This window comes from Candoia aspera, chromosome 12, assembly GCF_035149785.1.
Source record: "Candoia aspera isolate rCanAsp1 chromosome 12, rCanAsp1.hap2, whole genome shotgun sequence".
Taxonomy (NCBI): Eukaryota; Metazoa; Chordata; class Lepidosauria; order Squamata; family Boidae; genus Candoia; species Candoia aspera.
This window is the reverse complement of record NC_086164.1, coordinates 4416660-4428758: the sequence shown is the minus strand read 5'-3', so window position 1 is coordinate 4428758 and position 12099 is coordinate 4416660. Positions and strand designations below refer to the sequence as shown.

The window sequence follows — 12099 nt, the reverse complement described above, 5'->3', positions numbered from 1 at the left end:
AACATCTCCCAATGGCAACAGACTGAAGAAAGCTATAATCTCCTGCCTATTTTTCCCCCAACCTCTGCTCAGTCTTAGCCTCCCCATTTCAAACCTTCCATCTTTACTTGCCTCATCCTTTCATGCCACATGCAGTTTAGAATACAGAACCCAGTATGTTTTTCAGGATATTCTCTGCAAAAAAATATAAATAAAAAGTGAGTAGCTTACTAGCCTAATAAAGATTAAAAAAAAAATCTACTTGACCAGATTAGTTGTCTGTGTTAATACAACCCATGTCTGGCTACATGGCTCCTCGTTCAAGAAAATTAATCCTTAATGCTTGGTTTAGGTGAACATAATATTGGGAAATAGGGCCATTCAAAACATATAAAGCCTTGCTTTCCCCCCTGTGGCTATTCTGCTTCAACTTAAGACACACAATAAAGCCACATTAAAAACAAAACAAAACAAAACACTGGTATCAATATCAAAAGCCTGGAAAAATCTTCAAAAGCTGTCAGGCCATCTGAGCCTTCAAGTCCCTGCCAAATTTGAAACCACAGTCCGTTTGCGTCTAATTTCATATTTTTGCGATAGATTAATGGACACCCTCTTTCAGAATAAATAAATGTGCAGCGCCTCCTTTCCCTCTGTGCCCATTCGTTAGATTTCCACCTTACAAAGGAGGACATTAATTCAGGATGGACTTGAGCAGCACTCCCATTTGATGGAGAAAGACTGCTTGGATATGCCAATTTTCTCTTTCCTACTAAAAGCCTTCAAAATTATATTCTCTCTCTCTCTCTCTCTCCCTCCCTCCCTCCCTCCCTCCCTCCTTCTCCCTCTCCCCCCTGGCCCCCCTCCCCATGACGGAGAGTTTTCTAAAGTGCAGAAGTCTATATAAATCTTAAAAGCTTTAAAGGGCATTTCTTCACTATCCTTGATTTATACGTAACCTGTGTGGAGAAATGCATGTTGATATTTTATCCATTCCAGTCATTCATCGCAGCATGTATTCATCTGCTTATTTTCCTTTGAGAGTCACTTTAGGTTCATATTTAAATTTCTCATCTTGTTAATTTATGCCAGCTGATGTTTAAATTACAGGGTTGGAAGAGAGCTGAAGTAGCAAATGTGTACAAAAGTGCTCACAGCACAAATCTTGAAAGTAAGCAGTCAGATTTCACTTCTCTCTCAGCCCTTCAGAATACTGTAGATAAGATGCATGGAACATGAAAAAAAAAACAACCTTCGTATTTAGGAAGAAAGGACCTGCTGCCAATACTTGCAGCCTTGAATAAGTGTAAGATTCAGATCCTGCACATGATACATACTGGCTTTCTTCTCATCAGAAGGACTGTTAATTGTATCAAGTTGGGCCAGTCCTTTTCAGCCAGCAAATAATTTATCACTGGAAAACATATTCCATGATGTTGATAAAAAGTTCAGTGAGATTCCTAGCCCTGCTGGATGTAGTAAGCCCTCATGGCTTCTCTTTGATTTTTATTATTATTGTTGGTCACACAGTCAGCCAGATGTTCTTTAGACCTTAGGTGGTCCTCCTCCTCCTCCTCCTCCTCCTCCTCCTCTTCCTCTCCCACTTTTTTAATATATAACTCAAGGTGATGAACATACCTAATACTCTGGCCTCCTATTTTTCTCCACAACAACAACCTGGTGAGGTGGGTTGAGCTGAGAGAGAGGGACATTGACCCAGCCGGCTTTCATGCCTAAGGGAGGCCTAGAACTCACAGTCTGCTGGTTTCTAGGCCAGCACCTTCCCCACAACACCATACTGGCTCTCATCAGGACCATGTCAGGCTCCTCCTTGCCCTAATGGATGGGACATAGCTGGTAAAGCTTCTAATCAGATGGGAGAGAGAACAAGAGAGAGATGACCAGCTTGGGGTCTCTTACAGCAAGAATGGGGAAGCACCAATCATTAAGAATCTGCTGAACTACACATCTCAGGGTTTCTTATGATTGATTGTTCCAACTCTTCTGATCAATGAAGTCCATCAGCTTTTGATGAGCCCAAGATACTCTAATCTTGATTTACATCCTGGTCCAATGATACTTATTGGGCACACATATAAAGGCAGGGGAGGTGACCACTAGTCCCACAAGTCCAGAAGCTCTCCCTTACATCATTTATTGCCCCGCTTCTTCAACACAAGTCCCCAGTAGCTATCTACTCTCTTCTTCTGAGAACTTTGTGAGGTTCAAGGCCACCGCTACAGTAGTAAAAAGTGAACATTTGACTCTCCTTCTCTTTATCTCCCACCTATGCTCAATTCCTCTTCCTTGGGGCCAGGGTTGGCATCTGAACTGTCTTACTACTGGGACCCCCATATGAGAAATTGTTGGGGGGCCCAAAGCACTTGATTTGCATCCTTGGTTGAAAGAAAGTTCCTGAGAATAGAACTGTGCCTTCTTATGCCTCTAGGCCAACAAAACACCCAAGTATTAAGGAAAATAAAAAAGAAAGCTCACTGAGTTATTTGAAAAGCAGCAGCAGAGAGCAGAGTTAAAACTTGCCAATGACAGCTAATTCAAGATTTTATTTTGAAAAAGTATTTTGACTTCTTTCAGCCAACATGTTTATAGTTCCTGCAATGAAATTTTAATTTTGTGCTCTAATGAACACAAATCGATCCATGCTCCATGTTGGCAAAACTTATGATGGCTGTATAATTGAGAGAGCGGCATAAAAAAAGAAAAAAATCACAAAATTGTAGCCAAGTGCCAAGACATTAAATGTAAGAGGGATGGCCAATGTGGAAAACGGCACCACCTGCCACAGTTGGTAGAGAGGAGCATTTGAAAGCTCCCAAGAACAAGCCTGCTAACATTCTTTTCCCCAGCTTGGACAATTGTGTGGATGGCCGAGACCTGGGAAGAACTTTCTCTTGTCCTTTTTAAAAAGAAATGTGGAATACTATTGAAGCTAGTTCAGTCTGCTGAGGAAGAAAAATATTCACATCCTTCTTGTATCAAACAAGGATTCCCCTTTCAATGAAAAAAAAATCCAGTTAGCAGGAGAATGAGATCCCCTTGCAGAATTCAAATGCAGAAAATGTCCTGTTCTTGCTAGCAAGGGTGGTCATCTGTAGGTTTCACCCAAACATAAGGATCTTAGCTAAGTACATATCATGAAAACACACCTGTTTTTGTTGTGGTTGTTGAAGGTAGGGCTCATCCGATACAGCCAATTGCTACCTGGTGAGATTTTATTCTATATTCTTTATTTCTATTTATAGTATTTTTTACTGTATTTTACTTTTTGTATTATTGTGATGGTTTTAACCGATTGCTGTAAACTGCACAGAGGCCTCCGACAGGAGGAGATGGGCAGGGATAAATTAGATAGATAAATAAATAAATAGATAAATTTCCTCCGGGATAAAATTGGTGAACATCTAGGATTTGGGGGAAGTTCCTGAGACTCCAACTTGCTTTGTATGTCTTTCCTGATTTTACTGCTGCTACTTTGACAGGCCAATATGTTTAGTAATGTAAGGTGCCTGAGTCTATCTGCTTTTTTAATGTCCCACAAAGCCCCCAATTATTGCAGGATGTGCAATGTGGCACATTGCAATGATGGCTATACCCAGCTGTTTGGTGCCACTCAGAGTCTGGCTGTTTGGAATAAAACCCCTGGCCACTGTGGCCAAGAAACAGGACTCACTGATAGGGGATCTTTCAAGGCTCCCTCAAACTAGGAACTCATCCTAACTGATGTGGCCTTGGACTCATGACTCAGTTAAAGCCAAGGCACCAACTAGACCAAACTGTTGGCCACATAAGAGGGTTGAATTTACACCCCTTTGATTTGCACGCCTGTATCACCAGCTGTTACTACAAAATTTCTGAAGGTTCATTTCTACATGGAGATTCTGAATTGAGTACATGTTTTCCTGTGATGTTAAAACTGGACTGGGTGTGATGTCAACACAGGCTTCTGGGTGCAATTCAAGGTGTTGGTTATCACCTGCAGAGTCCCACATGGCATAGACCAAATTACTTGTGAGACTGCCTGCTCCTAACCCTAACCCTAACCCTCTAACCCTAACCCTCTAACCCTAACCCCCTAACCCCCTAACCCTAACCCATAGGGAAGGCATGCTCCAGGTCTCCATTTAAACACTGCCATTTTATGAGATGCAGAAAGTGTGTCTTTTCAGTGGTTCTCCTTGTTCTCAAGAACAAACTCTCTCCCCCATCCGCCATGTATGATGGGCCCGAACTTTGCTTGCCTTTAGAAATCCATTAAGACCTGGCTTATGCCCTAGGCATTTGGGTCTAAGTGAGTGGAGTCCCCTTTTGGTTGTGTTGAATTATCCCATTTGGACCGCCATTTTATATATTGGGCTGTGTTTTAATGGTGTATGGTTGATTTATTTTCTGTAAATGTTTGTTTTTGTTGTATGCCACCTGGAGTCACATTGAGTTGGGCAGCCTGATGAATGCTTGAAACAAACAAACAGGGCTGAAAACTTGCACGTAGTTGAACTGATCAGAAATCTGCTTTGACCCAATTGGACAACTTGATTCAAATGCATGAAAGGAACAGGATTTGTTTTCTGAACAGAACTGGATTAATATTCTGACTCATCTGTCTGATCTATCCCTTTTAGATCACTTCTTTAGTCTGGAGATGCAAGGGACACCAATCTCTATGTGCACTTCCACCCAGCTGGAAACAGAATTTTAGTTTACAATGTGTTTATTTTCTTCCTGACATAGGCCACTGAATCTATGGATATGTCTCTAAGTGTTTTGCATTACCAAGACAGAGGCTTCCTGTACTTTCTATACTTAAAAAGCTTTCTGGCTGCAAGACTTGATGGACAAACCAATACCTGATTAAGCATTGCACAGGGAAGATACACAGTTCCACAACCCTATCACAAGTGTGATAGGAGGGAGAAGGGAAGGGGGGTGGGTGGGTGGGGAGAGAAAGAAAACAAAACAACAAAGCTGTTATAAATTGCTCTTCTTCTGGAACCCCAATCTGTTTCTCAATCTTTGTGACTCATACACATTATTAATAACTATCAGAATTAGAATTGAGAGTGTCCAGATCCATCATTTGCTGTCTCTTGTGGCAACAGATGGAAGACTCCCAGCTTCTTGGAGAGATGATGTCCCCAAACTCCAGGATGATCCCACCATCCAAATGGCTCATTAATTTCTTTTGATTTGCCAGGGCAGGATTCCCTAACTTGGCATCCTTCAAATTGTGCTGAGTAGGAATTTTTGAGTTGTGGTGGATCTAAATCATGCTGGAAGAACACCGCATTAGATTATGAAAGCTTCACCTTATGGCTTTACCTGGGCAATAGGGGATCTTTTTATGGCTTTGGCTAGGATGAGAGGGTTATAGATTCTCCTGAGCTAGGATCCATAGATTCCTGCCTCTTATACTCCACCAATTCATCTCTTAAAGATGTCTGTGCTCAGGTATTTTGACAATTAGAGTCACCTACTTCTCCCACTTAGATGTTCTTCTTCCAAAAAGTTGAGGGCAGTAGAACATGAGGGTGAATCAATGTGAACCATACAACAGCCCTTAGAAGATGGGGCAAGGATGAAAGAGTGAAAGAAGACAGATTGTTGCCTGTTGCAAAGCAAAACGAGGTCCCCTTCCATTCTGTACATGAAACCTGATGGACCTGGCAATGTACATTTTTCATCACTGACAAGAGGATCCCATATTCTACTGTACTTGAAGAGAGAAGCTGGCTTAGGACTACCAAACTGCTTGCAGAATTTACAGGAACGCAGTCAATTGCTCGCTCTCAGAATCTGCTACCTGAAGCATCTGACCCCTTTGTCTCACGGTAGGGCCAGACCAGTTCAACTGAGAGTTTTCCAAGAAAGCAGGATTAGGGGTGAAAAGAAACCAGAGACTCCCTTTCCTTTCCTTTCTTTTTACACACACAGGCACTGCGCACATGCACATGTGTACCTGTGTTGTCAGGTTACTAAATGCAATTGCACTTTTTTTTTTATCTGACAAATTGGGGGGAGGCAATGAAAACAATCTGAAAGCAAATATCCCAAATATGCTCTTCTACCCAGCCAGAATGGTTGCTAATGAATTTGTTGCATGAATGCACAGACAGATTGGGAACTGGAGCTGTGCTGGCCAGCCTAACATGGCCCTGGCACCAAGAAGCCTATTTGTACCCATACAGTGTTTCCTCCAGAGTATATTCTCATCCAGAGGTGATTTTCCAATAAAATCAGCCTCAATTATTGCTAGAATAGGAGCAATCCTGGCGGGGGGATAAGAGGCAATTCAGTCGCTGGAAATGCTTCACGAAGGAAAATTAACCTTGCAGTGCTATTATCCGCTGAAACATTTAGCTACTTCTCCTCTTACTTTCACATTAATTGACCCCAAGAGTGGAAGGAAGCGGGGAGGGGGCAAATGAGAGAACATCTACATATTTCTCTCTCCCTCTTTCCCCAGCTCCGTTTATGAATAAAATTAATATTGCCAAAGTTGCTTAATATTTGTATGCACAAAAAAAGGAAGATGGGCAAAATGGGTAGTGTTTTAAGGCACAGAAAGGCTTGCTTTATTGTCTTGATAAAGGGAAGAGTCCATGGGGTGGACCCGGGGCCAGGGGCAGGGGATTTGGAATTTCAGCCATGATTCAATGTGCTTGCAAGAAAGAGAAGGAAACTGAGCCCGGGATGCTGTGTTGTTCGTGTGAGTGCCCTTGAATCCAGAAGTTCTAACTCTATGCCTTTTTCCCCCAAAGGGAGCAGTAATAAATCTGATGCCCCTTTAGAATGATTTAATCAGCCTAGTCAGAATAGGGTAAAAGAGGTGTCTCTTTGTTTGCCTTTTAAAATCATAGTAAATGTCCCCTTTCATTTCCTATACTAATGTTCCTAGGGGCTCAACTCATCTAATTTCTTGTTCTCTCCATTGTTCTCTCCTTCTGGCCAACACAGACACATCCTTTAAATCAGGTATATCCCTTTTCTGCCTCTCATAGTAGAGCCCCACTGGTGTAGATAGGATCAATATGTGCTTTGGGATTATGTGACTTTAAGGGATAAAATGGGGGCCTTAAGTTTACCTGTGACTTCCCAGGAACTTGCAAAGAATTGCTCAGATTTTCTCTGGTTTGTTTTTGTGTTTAATCCTCTGCAAAGGCATCCATTTTGTTCCTTAAATCTTCTTTCCAAGTCCTCCAGTTCCCCAAACAGTACCCTCCCACCCCCCTCCGAACTTCATTTGCCTTAGCTAGTCTGGTGATATTATGACTAGGGAAATGTAGTTTGTGGCTGCTGAGAAACTAAAAAGAAAATGAAGTCTAGCCACAACCAAGCTGCCTGTCCCTGTTCTGCCCCTTTGGTAATTCTGCAATTCTCTCCTTAATTATTACTGCATCTATAGCTATAATATTATGTATAATTGCAAGGCAATTAAAAAAATTAAAAATTGACAGTACTGGATAATAGAAGAAAATCAGTCAAGTAAGAAACATCCCCCCACCCCCCACCATTCCCCAACCCTGCCCCTGCATCAACAATTTTTCAGGAAGACTGGAAATGGGATAGTTCTGGGAATGGCAGAGCAAAGAAGAATATGCCTTGAATTGCTGGCAGACCATTGCTGGTGGCTGGGTGGAGCTCAGGAACAAGATGGTTCTACACAAGGAAGAATGTCCTCTTCTGCATACTGCTGAAGTAAGTATCAACAGGGTTAGATATGATAAAAAAGGGTTTAGTATCGTAAATAAAGCCTCCTCAGCATACTTAAAGACAATGTTGTTGTATGTAAAAGGAACTAATTTGAGCTTTGAAACTAACAAGGATTCCTTGACCATGGCTTGGTACCCAACTCTCAACCTGCACTTGATGGTGTGATGATGTGCCTGCAGTAAGGTTCTCTATTCAGTAACCTACAGACTGATTCTTCACCACCTTCTCCTTCCAAATTATTCCCAGAGACAACCCAACAACAGTAGCCTAATGGCTAGGTCACCATGATCATCCTCTCCTTATCTCAAAAATAAAGCTAAGAAGAAAGTTTGTTTGGATGGGATTTGTGCAAGGCAGGGGTGTAAGTGATGGAGTGGGATGTCAGAAAGTCAAGATGTCAGCCACAACTATGGGACAGAAGACCTGCTCCTTTTTAAATGTGCATCGCAATGCCATCTTGGCTTTTGCAGCACCCCCCCAAAGACACCTTTTGGTGCACGTTATCAGTAAGATACCAATTCCAGAATCCTGTTACCAATAAAATCCAGACTCCAAGCATAAAAACAATTCAAGCTCATTAGTTGCTATTAATATTACTACTACTACTGCTATTACACAGCTACTATAATAATTGAGAAGGAAGCCACCTTCTGAGAAAGATGCTGATAATAATATCATAAACTATTTCCTGTTTCAATTCCTTTTGAGTGTCACATATCAATGGACATCCTAAGTGGTAGCAATTTAAGTGAGAACTTGACCATGGCATCCTCCATGTAATTTTAATAGGGTTATCAGAGGCCTGATTTATCAAACTTGATTCCACTTGCAACAAATACTTTTCTAAGATATGAAAAGAGCTTTGCAGTAGTTATTTTGCACACTGATAGAAATGTACCTAACCAAATATGCTGAGCAAATACCTTTCAAATAATGGCAAAGAGAGAACAAAAGAGGAGATAATTATAATAGGACCATTATTTTATGCCTAAAGCTATCTCTATGTCTATGTCTATGTCTATCTCTATCATCTCTCTCTCTCTTCTCTCTCTCTCTCTCTATCCATCCAACTCCCAATTACTCTAGGTGGCTCACAACAATCAAAACAAGGAACTTACAATAAAACCAATTAAAAAGAAGAAAAATAAGGTAAAAGATGGCGAGAAATACAGAAAGTACATCTTTAAGCAGCTGTGAGGATGCTGGAGAGAATCAGATAGGAACTGCGAAGGAAGAATATATATCTAAGATAGCCAAACATGAGTAAAAATATGAGGACAGCTAAATATTAGGAACTTTGGAACAATGTCTAAACTTTCATTTAGGGAAAAGAAATAGCAGTGGAGGATTGGTGGGAAATGGCCAAAATGGAAGTGACATACACCTTTGCAGACAGCTGAAAGAACGTGTCTCTTATCACCCTTTCCCAACATTAAACTTCAGTTTATTGGATTATTTTATGCATTTGCCAGAGCAAACAGAGGCAGTATTGCAATAAAAGTGAACGGTGTTGATGTTAATTTGGAGCTTGTCCCGTCTTCCTTTATGATATGGGAATCCACTGGTGTTTGAGGTGTGATAGGAGAGGAGAAGCATCAGCAGAGTAGCTACTTCATGGACCTAATTCTGAGACATTTATTTAGTGACTGGGTTAGTAATTGTTCTACCAAAAAAAAAGAAAAAAAGAAATCAAAGGTTTGCATAAGTATTTTCTCACACTGAGAATTGTCTCATCACAAGGTACAAAGCTGCAGCTATCAAAAAATAGTCTTACACTTCTAGTATACTGCTGTGAAGCTTATGGTATGAGGATGTTCTGCCAACAATCACTGAAATACATGGTAAAATTCTGAAAACATTAATTCCTAGTCTTGGGGAGGGGCAATTCAAGCAACTGAGGCCAACCTTCTGTTCAACACAGGAATGCAAATTAAGGCATCCTTGACAGATGGTGGCCCAGCTTCTGCTTGAACTCATCCAGCGTTGAGGATCCCACCACTTCCCTAGATTGCCAATTCTTTTGTTGAACTGCCCTTACAGGTAGGAAATTTCTTCCTAATAAGGCCTTCCTGGAACTTAGGACTCTAATTCCATGGCCTGCGATCTGGGATGATAGAGAACGTGCCCTGCCTCTCTTCGATGCAGCAAGGGCTGCAAGGTATGGTTAAAAATGTCAAATTGGTGGCTGTGATGGAGAATGAGAGAGAGATAGATGGATGGATGGATGGATGGAGATAGAGATAGATGGATAGATAGAGATGGCTTTAGGCATAAAACAATGGTCCTATTATAATTATCTCCTCTTTTGTTCTCTCTTTGCCATTATTTGAAAGGTTTATGCACAATACACTTAAATAACTTTGCTGCTTCAGTCACACTCTGGCAGCCAGCAGCTTCATTTTTTTTGTCATACCCTGCAGACATTCCTGCTTTGATTCTTTTTCAGGTGTTGAAGAGTACAATCACATCCCATCCTTCTTGAGCTCTTCTCCTAGGACTGAGCTTCTAGTCTCTCAATCATCTTGGATCCCCTTCCTTGGATCCCTTCCACATGGACTAAATCCTTTGTAGAGTGTTGTATCCTAAACTAGATACAATTCTCAGTGTTCAAGGTGGGGCGTGCGTGTCTGTTCGATATTGGTCTCCAGGTGAACTGTAATTCAGAACATGAACTTAATGACAGAAGCAACCATCCAGCCAATCACCAAAGCAACCGAGATATGAAACACAGGTTGAACAAAAATGCGTACTAAATTGTTCTTCAGTTTCCACCGATAGTGAAAGTTGTATGTATGAGCATTTGATCAAATGCTAATGTGAGCTGGGGTGGGGAGGCAACTAACAAAGAAAAAAAAAACATGACCTGAAAATGGTCTAATGAGAAATCTTAGCTTAGTGCTGAAAGAACCTGGATCACTAAGTCATGCTGGTGGATCAGCCAAAAAGGGAGGATTCCAAGAAGGATTAATTCCATTGTTTCTTATAGCAATACTGAAATAGGTGGGAGTGGCTCCAGATTGTGCCTCCAGTTCTCCACTCTATTTGCAAGCAGCAAAAAGGAAGGATAACTCAAAAAGGAAAATCAGATATTGTAGCTCAGCCCTAAAAAAAAAAAAAAAGAGCTGGAATGGAATCATGAAAGTAATAAAATACCAAGCTGTATCTGAAAAGCAAACTGAAGGAGGATTTTTATCTGGCTTTTGCTAAACACATCGAAAGAAAGGTCTGCATGGCTGAAAAGAGGGTGTTCCCTACTTCCCCCCCAAATGCTGGTTGGGATACAAAACAAAATGCCACCATCCCAATTTCAGACTGAGGTGCACAAGTGGGTGGGAAAGTTCACCACCTAATGGTAACCTTTTGACATAAATTCTGACTGTGCAACTTGCAACATCTTCCTCCATGTCCTTGCCAAAGTCCCTCTTTCCGACCCAAAAACTCAGCCCTTGTGACAAACAACGCCTTTACAATGAACGGAATGCGACTTCAGCAGAAAGCCACAGAGTCAGCAAAGTGTAAGAGCAAAGGATTTTTTTTTACACTAATGACAACTGAGAACCTTTCTTTCATCTTCCACCCGCCTCCAGCCCCCCATCTTGTAGCAGACGTCAACCGCAGTTAAGTTCAGCTCAACTTGTTAGTGCGCGGCTTACAATTGCAGAAGTGAACCATCGCATAGGTCTTCATAAGAGAACTCCATTTTAAAAAATGTATGTGATGAGTTGCTCAGAGGAATATGAACATCTTTCACTCGGGGTGACATTGGGAGTGACTAAATGCTGCCAAGTGGAAGCTAAAATACATTAATATTCAAGGGGGATCTCAGATGATGTTTGGAAATGGTAGAAATGACAGCCTTTGCAAAAACAAACAAACAAACAAAATACAAAATGAAAAAACCAAACCCACCCTAGCAAAGCTTTCATATGGTTGTTGTTATTATAATGCAAAAAAAAAAAGTTTTCATGTTCAGGATAAAGCAGTGCAGCTTCATGTGGGAAGGGAGACATCTTAGAGGTACTGAGAGTCAGTTCACAGAAGGCAATATTGTCAGCCCCAAGTGAAAGCAGGAAGTCAAGATTTCAAATGGGAGTTTTTCCAACCTCGGTGGAAATGCAAGAATTGAAGGTGGCACCATCTCCATGCCCGTCTGGGCCCTATTTCCAGGAATAGCCTTCACCTTGCTATCCCAGAGGACTTTGGGACTCAGGCAATCTGTTACTTCTCCTGTGATGTTGGCACCTAGAACTTACCCTAGGTTCTCACTCTTGAAGGATTTGAGAAGCAATAATTTCAAGAATTACAGTGACATCCCACCAGGGAACTCAGGTATATCCCAGTGAACCATTGGCTGTCATGCAAACACAGGAGAAACTTTCCTCTGGAATTCCA

At 41.4% G+C, this 12099-nt stretch overlaps 1 protein-coding gene across 1 annotated transcript in view; it reads right to left on the bottom strand.

Annotated features, from left to right (window-relative positions):
- The window catches only part of AFF2 (ALF transcription elongation factor 2), a 301401-nt gene that overhangs the window by 53915 nt on the left and 235387 nt on the right, over window positions 1-12099 (bottom strand). The gene's annotated exons all lie outside the window — the stretch shown is intronic.